Below are 14405 nucleotides of genomic sequence, written 5' to 3'. Positions count from 1 at the left end.
AACAAACTGATGGAGCTGAGAGAAACGTTACAGAAATCAGAACACAAACATTATGAGATGAGAAACGGAATAATATACAGGAAAAAAGATAACAATACTATCCTATTCTGCGTACCCGAGGAAATGGAAGGCCACGTACTCTATAAGTACCACGATGAACTAGGGCACGTCGGTATAGACAAGATGACCGACGCTATATCGAAAAGCTACTGGATCTCAAACGTAAGGTATAAAGCCAAGCGACACATTGAAAACTGTCTAAAATGCATAGCGTACTCAGCAAAACACGGAAAAGAGGAAGGGTTTTTACACAACATACCAAAAGGGTCAGGACCATTCGAGGTAGTACATATCGACCATTTCGGGCCAGTCGACAAAGGCAGGGCCAACAAACATGTTTTAGTAGTAATAGACGCGTTCACCAAATTCGTAAGACTTTATACGACCTTTATACGACGTGTTGGCTCCGCATTTTTCTATTTAACCTGCTCTTACATTCCTCCCAGGTCTGATGCTGAGCTTTACTTACACCACCTTTCAGCAATTAATAATGTTGTTTCTACATTAGGGTGCAATGATCGAATTATTGTCATGGGGGACTTTAACCTCCCATTTCTTTCTTGGCTGCCTTGTAATGACGCTAACCTGTTGTTTCCCAATTGCCATAATGACTTTATCAATGGGCTAACGGATATTTCCCTTGTCCAAATTAATGCCGTTAAAAACATTAGGGACAGACTTCTTGACCTCGTTTTTGTTAACGATGGTTCTCTTGCTACTGTATCTAGAGCAAGCCCAATATCTCTCCCTGAAGATCCTTACCATCCAACTTTGTTGATATCACTGGAGTGTACACAATCTGGAGGTGCTGACAGTTCCATGGCTCCTTGTCACATAAAGTGTTTTCGCAAAACAAACTTTATTGATTTAGATCTACATCTCTCGCGTGTTGATTGGTCGTTTCTTTATTCATTACCGAACATAGATGCAACTGTTAACTCGTTTTATAGTTCTATTTACTCCGCCCTTAATACGTTTGTTCCAGATATCACTGTCCCTGTATCGTCCAAGCCTCCCTGGTTCTCCAAGTATTTGTCATACTTAAAAAATAATAAATCCCGGCTCTATAAAAAGTACCAGAAGTCGGGCTCCACGTTGGCCTTAGCTCTATACTCCTCCGCTCGCTCTCTGTTCCTTGCCGTCAATAGTCAGTGTTATAATCATTACCTTTCACAATGTAGTAGTAATTTTCGTAGTGATCCTAAAAAATTCTATTCGTTCGTTAATTCTAAGCGCAAGTCAAACGTTTTTCCTCCGTCCCTTCATTACCAGAACAAAACAGAAGCTTCTGCTGTTGGTATTGCAAATTTATTCGCTAACTTTTTCCAAACAACGTACTCGTCTCATATTTACAACGCATCCACTCCGTATCCGTACCAGCTACCTCAAGCTAACAGTATTTTTCTGCCCTTTTTCGAGGAAAGCGTTGTTCTTGAAGGTTTGTCATCTATGGACATATCGTTTTCTGCGGGTCCAGATAAGGTACCAAGTTGCATCTTAAAACACTGTGCCCAGTCCCTTTGCAAGCCCTTGACCTTTCTCTTCAACCTCTCCTTGGAACAGTCTTGTCTCCCAGTAATTTGGAATGAGTCCTACATCATTCCGCTTCACAAAAAAGGTTCAAGATCAAACATTGAAAACTATCGTGGTATCGCAAAGCTTTCCGCCATCCCGAAGCTTCTTGAGTTCCTGGTCACCCGGCAACTGCAACATCTTTGTTGCAGCTTGATATCTCCGTCGCAACACGGTTTTTTCAGACATCGTTCAACATCGACTAACCTTCTTGAGTTTTCTAACCTAATCCACCGTGGTTTTCAAATTGGTTTGCAGACGGATGTAGTTTTTACGGACTTCAGCAAGGCATTCGATTCTGTGAACCATGCTCTGCTTATTCAAAAGCTCTCCTTATTAGGGTTCCCAACGAATCTTCTAGATTGGATTTTGTCCTATCTCTCTAACCGTACTCAACGTGTTTTGTTTTCTAACGTGTTGTCAAATACTGTTAATGTTACTTCAGGTGTGCCACAGGGAAGTCATCTGGGCCCGCTTCTGTTTATTTTATTTGTGAACGACCTTCCTCAAGTTATAACATACTCTACTACACTAATGTATGCTGATGATGTCAAAATCTGTCTTTCTTACTCTGATTGGTATTTGCACACACGCCTTCAACTTGATCTAAGTGAACTACTATTGTGGTGTTCAACTAATCTTCTTTTTCTGAACCTTTCCAAATGCAAACTTATGACATTTTACCGTCGCGCTCCTCATTTTGTCTCATATGTTCTAGGAAATCATGTCCTTGAGCGAATTTCGAGTTCAAATGACCTCGGAGTCCTTTTTGATCATAAGATGTGTTTCAACACCCATATAGCTGCAACTGTAAATAAAGCTAAGGGTGTTTTAGCGTTCATCAAGCGTTGGTCCAAGGAGTTTGACGACCCGTACGTTACGAAACAATTGTACATCTCGTTAGTACGTCCTATATTGGAGTATTGTTCTTGTGTGTGGAGCCCGCAGTATAAAGAGCAGCAGGCTGTTATTGAATCCGTGCAAAAGCAATTTTTAATTTTTGCCCTTCGGAACTTTAACTGGGACTCGGGTAGAATCTTGCCACCCTACCGGTCTAGGCTAAATCTTATTGACCTGCCGTCGTTGCACCATCGCAGAATATGCAATGGCGTAATGTTCGTGCACAAGCTCCTTCTTGGGACTGTTGACTCCCAAACTCTCTTGGGTCAGATTGACTTGGCCGTTCCATCCAGACCTACCCGTACTTTTAGGCCTATCCGTCTACCCATATGTAGGTCTAATTATGCTGATCATGAACCTTTTAGGGTTTTATGCCATAATTATAACTCCCTCTGTCTAACCCTATCCCCTGAACTGTCTCTTAAACTAATTGCATGCAATATTTATAATCATTTAAATTTAGCTAACTTTTAACTTATCTTTTTCTGCCTTTAGTAACTAAGTACCATTATTAACAGATAATTTGTTAATTTAATAAAAATAAATAAATAAATAAATAAAACCACTAGCACAAAGGAAGCAGTAATTGCAATGAAAGATTATTTCCGAGCTTACAGTAGACCCAGATGCATTGTGTCAGACAGAGGAAGCTGTTTCACGTCAAAAGAGTTTGAAGAATTCTTAGAACAGAGCAATGTTAAACACGTAAAGATAGCAACAGGGTCGCCACAGGCCAACGGGCAGGTAGAAAGGGTGAACAGAAGTTTGGGACCCATGATTGCAAAGCTTGTTGACCCGGAAAAAGGATTACATTGGGATATGGTAGTGGAAACAGTAGAACACGCGATGAACAACACAATTCAAAGAACAATTAATGAACACCCGAGCAGAATGTTGTTTGGGGTCGTACAAAAAGGAAAGGTTTCAGATTTACTAAAAGATCATCTAGACGAACTAACCGAACAGCGGGCAACAAGGGATATAGAAAAGATTAGAGCAGTAGCAGGCACTCATCAGGAAAAAATACAGTCTTATAACAAACAAGCAACAAATTCAAAGCGAAGGGAGCCACACGTGTACGTAGATAATGATCTAGTTATGGTGAGAAATTTCGACACTCATACAGGGGTGTCTAAAAAGCTTATCCCGAAGTTCAAAGGACCTTATAAGATATCAAAGGTGTTAAAAAATGATAGGTATTTGCTAGAAGATGTAGAGGGGTTTCAACAATCAAGGATCCCGTATAAAGGAGTTTGGGCGGTGGCAAATATGAAGCCGTGGATTGAAAATGGTAATAATGCAAATGTCACAGGGAATCAAAATGAAGAAAATGATTGTAACACGTAAACTTAGAATATTAAGAGTAAACCACACCCAACTGTAATAAATCAACCTATCTAGAAACTAAATTAAATGTAAGGAGTTCAGGAGCACTCCGGTCAGGATGGCCGAATTGTAGCAAGGTAATAATTAGTGAGGCATTCAACTAGTATTTAAAATAGCATACAGCGCGCATTGGTATTTACCGCACCATCGATACACTCGGTGGGAAATACCAATAGGGAGATATCGGATAAGAAACATCGAGAAGAGAGTGAGTGCACTTTGTAAATGGCGATTGTGAGAGACGGACGCGCAGCTAATAAAAAAGAGTTACATTAAATCACCGGGTTTGTGTTTTTATACCTATACAGTTCACTCACGCACCGATATTGGTCACTACAATTCCCGGGTTAGACGGCCTACAATAGCTAGTCCAGTTCGAGGGTTATACAATTTTGGTACCGATCAGCAGAATAATAATAAAATTGAAGTAAATTATGGAGCAAAACCTAAGCACACAACCTCACCTAACCTACAACCAAACAAAGCTAAGATTATATCTATAGATCTAAGTATCCTTTTTCAACTAAGCACAAGAAGCTGTGTGAAATATTATTTAATTATTTTATTTTTACCGCATAAGAGTAAATGAGTAAATTTTTGCATTGATTATTATCAATCACAATTAATCCCAGTATCTGATTAGGTCCATCATCTCTGGTCTATTCATAAATACATACATACCAATCCAAGTATGTAGAATATTCCTGTATTTCAATTTCTTATTAGCTGGTAAGCCCTTTCCTGTCGGGTATCGGATCGGGCGAAACAGCCCCCTAGGCCTGTGGAGTTTCTTCACTGTTGGTTTGCTGTTCGTGTCGCTACAAGGCAATCGGTGTAATTGTTCTTTCCATAGAAGCCAGGGCGCTGCTCATCGGGGGCTCTTTGAAACCGGAAGTAACACTCAATGGCGAAATGCCGTCTGGGTGGCCGGGTGGCTGGGCGTTGGCGTCTGACCGACTGCCCGACTGGCTTACACGGCGTATGCGCATCCTCCTGCTTCTGCTCCTTGTCCTCGTCGTAAGCCCTTTTAATTGCTTGTCTCTTTTTAATTTTCAGCTCTTTTGTTATGCCTTCTGCAGTGCTTCCCAGTCCACCTGATATACATTCTCGTATATCCCTCCCTCAACACATACTATACGAGGAGTAAATATATAGTAATTGCATTCGTCTGTGATTCCTTTTATAATCCCTTTCCTGCCTGACGTCGCCTTAAGTTGACATTTTGCACCATTTAGTCCGTCCGGCCGGACAAGAGGTCGCCGCTCTCAGGTCTCCGTGAGGACAGAGCTCAAGTGCCTTTCGTGCTGTCCCCACTTGCTGGCCATTTTCTGCAGCTTACGAACTAATGTCGAATGCACATCAAGTGCCATTGGTGCGTCCGCCGACCAGCTCATTGACCAGAAGACGCTTCCAACTGCAATTAACAAAGGTACCTCTGTCTTTACGGAGACACAATTGTCCGATGTACATACAATACGGACTCGGAATCGGAATGACATTCGATGGCAGCTAAAACGAGTGCAATCAGAGCATAATTGTCTGGGAATAGCTTGCTGGCCATTCCGCTTGCTTTGAAACAAGGGGAGCATGCTCTTTCTTTGGGCGATACACTCGAAAAATGATTAAGATTCTTTCGAAATGGAAACTTCTGAAGGGTCTAATTAATTGGAAATAATAATAGTCGAGGACCTATCCTTACCTTATTACCAATATACTTTGCCTATAAATACACTTTTTCCTTCTTGAAGCTGAACTGGATCCTCGCCTTGAGAAAGTTGAAAGAGAGCGAACGATTTTGTGCCTAGAACTTCATCCCAAGTTCTTTTTATGTAAGGCGACAGACCAATAAGTAATAGAATATGGATGTTATTCCGTTTCAGCGCTCGTTTCAGATATCTGGCTTCACTCGCCATCCCCATCATAGATATTTAAGTAGTGGTGATTATTTTTGTAGATAAGTAAATACTACTTACATTAGTTCTTTGAAGTGTACTTCCATTCCAATTTCAATACAATAGGTCAATGGCATGCATTGAGGTGTATTTAAATAAAAATAATGCAGAACTACAAGTTAAGGCTTATGCTTTTTTTGTTACATAATGGTGCTGCTCACTGTATCATATCAAAGACTATACAATACCAAGATATCGCATGAGGAACAAATGCTTTTTCAATTTTCGTTTGACGCTTCATGGTACGGGCGCGCGGGGCTAGTACTTCAATTCTCTTTTACGCTACCTTCGCCTCCGAAGTGCTACTCGGCTTCGTCAATGCCTCGGTCAGCACGAGCTCGAGCCAACCCAGAAAAATGCTTGTAGTTGTGTATATGTGTGTATGTCCTAGGTCGGCACGGCCATAAACCGGTTTCGCCCGCAGCATATACGGCTTTTAGCTTCACACACAAGCGCACTGAAAGCATGTTAGTGGCTGCGTGCCGAAACCGTAGGGCAGCGTGGTCGCTGATGTCTTTGGCGCGGCACAGTGGGCACTCAGCCGAAATAGTCAAAAAATTGTATGAGTGCTTTAGATAAATTTAATGTACGCATCTAATAGAGAATTTTCCAATCGAATTTTCAAGATAGTTTTAGTTTAGGAGATATAAGCACTCAAAGTTTAATATTTTTTCAGTGTGCAAATATTTATTGACTAACTAACTAATTTAGCAAGCTGAGACGGCCAAAGGTCCCACTGTGCCGCTCCAAAGACATCGGCGATCCGCTGGGCAGCGGGGTCGCGGTAGAGACGAAGTACAGGCGAAAAGGGAATTGAAACCCCGCGCGCTCCCTCGTGCCTTTTGGGTCCTAATGTTCGGACCCGCCATAGAGCAGCTTTTTGGTCGCTCATGCGACATCTTGGTATTGTATAGTCTTTGATCATATATGTACATATCACATACAGTGACGAACTAAATTTTTGGCACAGTAAGCTTTTTAAACTTTCTGGCCACCGTGTGACCCTTTCGATAACGATATATGGTAAAAATAAATTTAGCCAACCAGATCATAGTATCGCTGGAAACCACCGTAGCGCAGAGGAAAATAATCCTGCACTTGCATGTTCGGATGTTCACCCGATTACGGTACGCCGAGTACTACACGAGGCCAACTACCATGCGCGTGTGGCTCGACGAAAACCTTTTATCTCGGAGACTAATAAAAAAAAACGTCTGAACTACGCCAAGGAGTTTATAACTAAGCCCAAAGATTTCTGGCAACAGGTGCTATTTTCCGATGAAAGTAAATTCAATATTTTCAGATCGGATGGATTCCAAACAGTGTGGAGAAAGCCAAATACCGAGTTCGACAATCAAAACATAACTCCAACTGTTAAGCATGGTGGTGGAAGTGTCATGGTGTGGGGTTGCATGTCTGTTGCTGGTGTGGGTGAATTGGTATTTATAGACGGCATAATTGACAAAAATATCTATCTGAATATTTTGAAGGATAACCTAAAAAAAAGTGTCGAAAATCTAAATTTACCAAATTCCTTCACATTTCAGCAAGACAACGACCCCAAGCATTCGGCCCATATAGTCAAAATGTGGCTTACTTACAATACCGCCCATGTTCTGCCACACCCACCACAGTCCCCGGACCTCAATCCAATTGAACATTTGTGGGAGGAATTGGATAGGCGCATTAGAAAGCGGGCTATAAGGACAAAAGCCGACCTAAAACAAGCCTTAATGGAAGAATGGCAAAATATAGGGGAGGAAACTACTAAAAAATCAGCTCGCTTATCGGCCGTCATTAAGGCTAAGGGATTAAACACCAAATATTAAAAAATTTTTACATATGTATCTTATTTTTAAGTTTTTCTTGGGGTGTGCCAATAATTTTGTTCATCGAAATATACCTTATTTTTTAGTTTTTTAATTTGTACTATTACTATGTTTAAGTTTTTGAAATAAGTTTTTTGTTTATGTATAATAAATACTTTAATCTCTTTGTTCAATATACTTTTTACGATTTATTTTCATTCCAAGGGTCACACGGTGGCCAGAAAGTTTAAAAAGCTTACTGTGCCAAAAATTTAGTTCGTCACTGTAGCTACCGGCTCTTCTCTCGTTTGGTTATCTAGAGACATCCTATGTTTTCGTTTAGCATTAGACTTAAAGATTAGATTCTCCTGTCTCTTGAATTTTGTTTGCATTTTGGGTCGCTGCATTCGGCACAGCCGCAAGTTGTCGTTGTCGCCCACAAAAACCATCGACAATAAATTGCAATAAATTATGCAAAAATATGAAATAATATAATATAAATATGCAAATTATACATTATTAAACGTCAGAGCATCTCTATTTCTGGCTATCAATTCTTTTAATCTCGTTTGTAAATAGACACAAGAAGAGATACATATGGACATACGAGTATGTACATATGTAGTCACACTTTTGGATAGGAAAAAATGTTTCGCTCTTCGTTGTAGAGAATTGCAATTTTAATAGGAAATATACGCGACCAAGTCTGGCCGAAAATTAGATCACGGAACTCATGCATCAAGCCTCTGACTCTGAGGATTCCTGTGCTGTTTCCTTCCTTAGCATACAGGGTCAGGCTCTCACTGTTATTCCTCCTGGGCTCTGGTCTAACTTTAATTAACTATAACTAGAGAAGCTGAAGAAGGACCTATCTTTGAATGAAGTCGATCAGAATGAGAGTAGAGCAGAGGGACTCCAAAGGCAAGTCCAAGGGACATAAGCCAAGTTATATTTTGCCAATCAAATCAACATTGACGAGGTGGGGGATATTCAACGCAGAAACCGAAAATATGAACTTTACAGGAGATTAATTGGTTTGTGGAAAAGCAGAGGAGCATTTATTAAATCAAGGATCAGCCCCAATAAATTTTGTATTATTTATTTCATTTAGTTATTGGACTGAAATAGGACAGAACTCCTTTAAATCCATTGTTTGAATTGAGTGCGTTCAACAGTTGACAACTTTGTTAAAGTCTCCTCGTTCTTCCTTCTTCCTCCTTCTCCACTTCTCCATCATTCATTATGCGGTCAACCGCTGGGCTGTAAATATTGTAATACCCTCTGCAAGGGTATGTGATATTATTGTGGCATTTGTATGCCAACTCGAGGCTCGTACACAAGTTCGAGCAAGTTGTTCGGCACACACAGAAAGTTTCATAATAATTTGAGCAACAAATTTGAAATTGTAATGCCGACTCATTAGAAAGTTTTTCATTCGAATTTGTGGCGGCTTCTTCTCTTTCTGATTTGTATGCTTATTCGTTGTTTTTCCTCTTATTTTTTTTGTATTATTATATTTCCACTCTCTCACTCCATGAAATTGCCTGCAATATGGCCATGGCAAAGAACGAGACCATGGAAGAAGTCTACATTCCTCTTTCTCCATCTCTCTGTAGACAGTGTCTGGCTGTCTCTTTCTTTTCTTCTGTCTCTATATATCCATATCTATCTCTGTCTGTGTACAAGTTCTGAAACTGTGCCAGGGTGCTCTACAGTAATCTGGTTTATCGGTTTGTCAAAGTTTCCACATAACGCAAGGCCTGCTTATGAATGGGCCGAGTGCATCTTAAACTTTCGACTGAAACCTTGAATTATTCTTACTGCCGCTTCACTGCCCCATATGCCGCATGCCACATGCCCCTTATACGATATGGCCAAGTTTATCGGGTTACCCGTCTGCCTTAGCAGCTGGACTTTTATTAAATTTAAAGGAAAGCTTTAATAGAAAATTACAAAATTTCTTGTTAATAATGGTCATTGGTCGAATCTGCAGGAAAGTAGTGTTGGATATGGGGAATAATCTTGTGAATATATAAATAGATTCCTTTGCTATACTCATCTTTATTTCCAATCTTACAAATAATTAAAAATGATTATGGGTATCATTTTGCAGACGCATTTCTTTCCAAAGTGATCTCGAAACAATATTTGATTTTTATACCCGATACTTAAAATGAGTATTGGGGTATATTAGATTTGTGGTAAAAGTGGATGTGTGTAACGTCCAGAAGGAATCGTTTCCGACCCCATAAAGTATATATATTCTTGATCAGCATCAATAGCCGAGTCGATTGAGCCATGTCTGTCTGTCCGTCTGTCCGTCCGTCCGCTTGTCCGTCCCCTTCAGTGCCTTGTGCTCAAAGACTATAAGAGCTAGACCAACGATGTTTTGGATCCAGACTTCTGTGATATGTCACTGCTACAAAAATATTTCAAAACTTCGCCCCGCCCCCTTCCGCCCCCACAAAGGACGAAAATCTGTGGCATCCACATTTTCAAAGATAAGATAAAACCAAAAACGCAGAATCGTAGAGGATAACTATATGTTCTAGAGTGTAAAATCTCAACTAGATCGTATAATTATTATAGCCAGAATCAAGAAAACAATTTCATTCTTTCTCGCTCTGTCTCTCTCTAACACATAGGTCTGTTTTGCCAATTGCAAAATATGAGTTCAAGGATCTCAGAACCTATAAGAGCCATAGCAACCAAATTTGGTATCCACACTCCTGTGATATCGGACCTTGACCGTTTCGTGTCCAAATTTCGCCACACCCCCTTCCGCCCCCGCAAAGGACGAAAATCTGGGGCATCCACAAATCTCAGAGACTATTAAGGCTAGAGTAACCAAATTTGGTATCCGCACTTCTGTTAGATCTCACTATAAAACGTATATCTCAGAATTTCGCCCCCCCCCCTTCCGCCACCACAAAGGACGAAAATCTGTTGCATCCACAATATTGCACATTCGAGAAAACTAAAAACGCAAAATCATAGATAATGACCATATCTATTAGATTGCTGAATCTGGATCAGATCGGATCATTTTTGTAGCCAAAAGCAAGAAATCAATTTGCAGTGGCTACGCAGCGCCCGAAGTCACGCTCAGACTGATATCTGTCTCTCTCGCACGCACTCTTTGTCGTGTCGTTTAATATTAGCGGCGTCTGCCGGAGGAGAGCCATACTGACTAAGTATCGGGTATAAATGTAGAGTTGCGGTCTCCGCAGCAACTCCCAACGTTCCCCCTCGTTTTTATTTTTATTATATTTCCATTTAGTTTTAATTTATTTAGTTTAAGGAATCGCAATAGCCAATAAGGATGGCGTAGGGCATAGTGCTCATTGTTTTCCTTTGCTCTGGGATTATTGTCAAATTATGCATATGCAAGTTTTCGATATTTGCCGAAAAAAAAATATAGTATGCTTGTTTGCTTGCCAGGCTTGGCTTTGGCCTTGAAAATGGGATATGGGATTTGGGTTTTGGGTTTTGGGTTTCGGGTTTCCTATTTGCAATGTAGATTCGCTCTGACATGGCTTATGTGTGCTTAATGTGAATAATACTCGTATCCAGCAAACTGTTTGCTTGGCTGTCGAGTCGATTCGAGTCCTCACCGAATGGCAATACGTACTGTTTGAGTTTATTTAAGCGAAATCTATCTGTTCGGGCCAGCCGCTGAAGAATAACCGTAACTTTAACATTATTATTGTATGAGCAGAGAGAGCCGCCTATGTTGTAAAACGTTGACGTTCTGCAGAGCTGCTGCGCTCTCCCGCTAAAGGGGCTCTCTTCGACCGCCACTTCGGCAACTACTTTGATCTGCTGCCGCCACTTCGGCAATCACTTTGATCTAACGCCGTCGTCTATAGTTTAGTTCTATGCTAACCCCTCTGCGCATTGGTTGCATATCGATCTCGCATAAAGTTTATCTGGCAATAGCAAGCAATCGGCTTCCGCTAAGCCACCAAGATTAAATACGAATTATAAAGTTTAACCCGAAATCTCTTTTCATTTTTGAAACACATACATAGGTGCCAAAAAAGCTTGGCATCTCAAATACTATCCTATCCTCAACATTTGTTGAGCAGCGCTGCATTCTGCCCGTTTTCTAGTTAATAAAATTCTAATTAGTTGAAATTGCATCAAAGCTGCAAGGCTTCCATTCCCCATCTGTGAGTGTGTGTATCAGTGCGTTTATGTGTGCTTGTGTACATTGTGTGTCTCTGTGTTGCATGTTGCATGTGTGATTATACCCGATACTCAAAATGAGTATTGGGGTATATTAGATTCCAGAAGGAATCGTTTCCGACCCCATAAAGTATATGTATTCTTGATCAGCATCAATAGCCGAGTCGATTGAGCCATGTCTGTCTGTCCGTCTGTCCGTCCGTCCGTCTGTCCGTCCCCTTCAGCGCCTTGTGCTCAAAGACTATAAGAGCGAGAGCAACGATGTTTTGGATCCAGACTTCTGTGATATGTCACTGCTACAAGAATATTTCAAAACTTTGCCCCGCCGACTTCCGCCCCCACAAAGGGCGAAAATCTGTGGCATCCACAACTTCGACGATACGAGAAAACTAAAAACGCAGAATCGTAGAAGATGACTATATCTTTTAGAGTGCAAAGTCTGAACCAGATCGTATAATTATTATAGCCAGAATCAAGAAAACAATTTCATTCTTTCTCGCTCTGTCTCTCTCTAACACACAGGTTTCATGGTCGGTTTTGCCAATTGCAAAATATGAGTTCAAGGATCTCAGAACCTATAAGAGCCAGAGCAACCAAATTGGGTATGCACACTCCTGTGATATCGGGACCTTGACCGTTTCGTGTCCAAATTTCGCCCCCCCCCCTTCCGCCCCCGCAAAGGACGAAAATCGGAGGCACCCACAAAGCTCAGAGACTATTACGGCTAGAGTAACCAAATTTGGTACACACACTCCTTTAAGATGTCACTATAAAACGTATATCTCAAAATTTCCCCCACCTCCTTCCGCCCCCACAAAGGACGAAAATCTGTTGCATCCACAATATTGCAGATTCGAGAAAACTAAAAACGCAGAATCATAGATAATGACCATATCTATCAGATTGCTGAATCTGGATCAGATCAGATCATTTTTATAGCCAAAAGGAGCAAATCAATTTGCACTGGCTTCGCAGCGCCCGACGTCACGCTCAGACTGATTTTCTGTCTCTCTCGCACGCACTCTTTGTCGTGTCGTTTAATATATGCGGCGTCTGCCGGAGGAGAGCCATACTGACTTAGTATCGGGTATAACTGTAGAGTTGCGGTGTCCGCAGCAACTCACAACGTTCCCCCTCGTTTTAATTACAGAGGTACTCATTAGCATTTTTCGTACTCCTCTGCTTGTTGATTTTCGGTGGCAGACTCTCCACAAAATGCTAATGGATGCTGTGATTGTGAGGAGTTACATCTACAGATGAATCTACGGCAGAACTGGCAGGTAAAGCTTCAGCTCTCCATGTGCTCATCTCTATCGAGGGGCCCCTACCGTGGCCTACCATCATGAAAGTTCAAATAAATAAAATGTTATTGCAAATAGAAGCATTGCGCAATGCAATGGCAGCGGAGGCAGAGGGGAGATACTTTTACAGATCGCATATAAAAAACGAGGGGGAACGTTGTGAGTTGCTGCGGACACCGCAACTCTTCAGTTATACCCGATACTTAGTCAGTATGGCTCTCCTCCGGCAGACGCCGCTAATATTGAACGACCCGACAAAGAGTGCGTCCGAGAGAGACAGAAAATCAGTCTGAGCGTGACGTCGGGCGCTGCGTAGCCACTGCAAATTGATTTGTTCCTATTGGCTATAAAAATGATCTTATCTGATCCAGATTCAGCAATCTGATAGATATGGTCATTATCTATGATTCTGCGTTTTTAGTTTTCTCGAATGTGCAATATTGTGGATGCAACAGATTTTCGTCCTTTGTGTGGGCGGAAGGGGGTGGGGCGAAATTTTGAGATACACGTTTTATAGTAAGATCTAACAGAAGTGCGGATACCAAATTTGGTTACTCTAGCCTTAATAGTCTCTGAGATTTTTGAATATCCCCAGATTTTCGTCCTTTGCGGGGGCGGAAGGGGGTGTGGCGAAATTTTAAAACAAACTCGTCTCGGTCCGATATATTAGGAGTCTGGATACCGAATTTGGTTGCTCTAGCTTTTATAGTCTCTGAGATCTAGGCGCTAATGTTTTACTCTAAGCAAAGCCGCCTATGCTACGTGTGTGTTAGAGAGAGACAGGGCGAGAAAAAATGAAATTGTTTTCTTGATGCTGGCTTTAATAATAATACGATCCAATTCAGCTTCCGCAGTCTTAAAGATATGGTCATTCTCTACAATTCTACGTTGTTGGTTTTCTCATATCTTTAAAATTGTGGATGCCACAGGTTTTCGTTCTTTGTGGGGGCGGAAGTGGGCGGGGCGAAGTTTTGAAATATTTTTGTAGCAGTGACATATCACAGAAGTCTGGATCCAAAACATCGTTGCTCTAGCTCTTATAGTCTTTGAGCACTAGGCGCTGAAGGGGACGGACAGACGGACAGACGGACAGACAGACAGACAGACAGGGCCCAATCGACTCGGCTATTGATGCTGATCAAGAATATATATACTTTATGGGGTCGGAAACGATTCCTTCTGGACGTTACACACATCCACTTTTACCACAAATCTAATATACCCTAATACTCATGTTG

This window comes from Drosophila miranda (assembly GCF_003369915.1).
Source record: "Drosophila miranda strain MSH22 chromosome Y unlocalized genomic scaffold, D.miranda_PacBio2.1 Contig_Y1_pilon, whole genome shotgun sequence".
Taxonomy (NCBI): domain Eukaryota; kingdom Metazoa; phylum Arthropoda; class Insecta; order Diptera; family Drosophilidae; genus Drosophila; species Drosophila miranda.
This window is presented reverse-complemented; position numbering follows the sequence as displayed.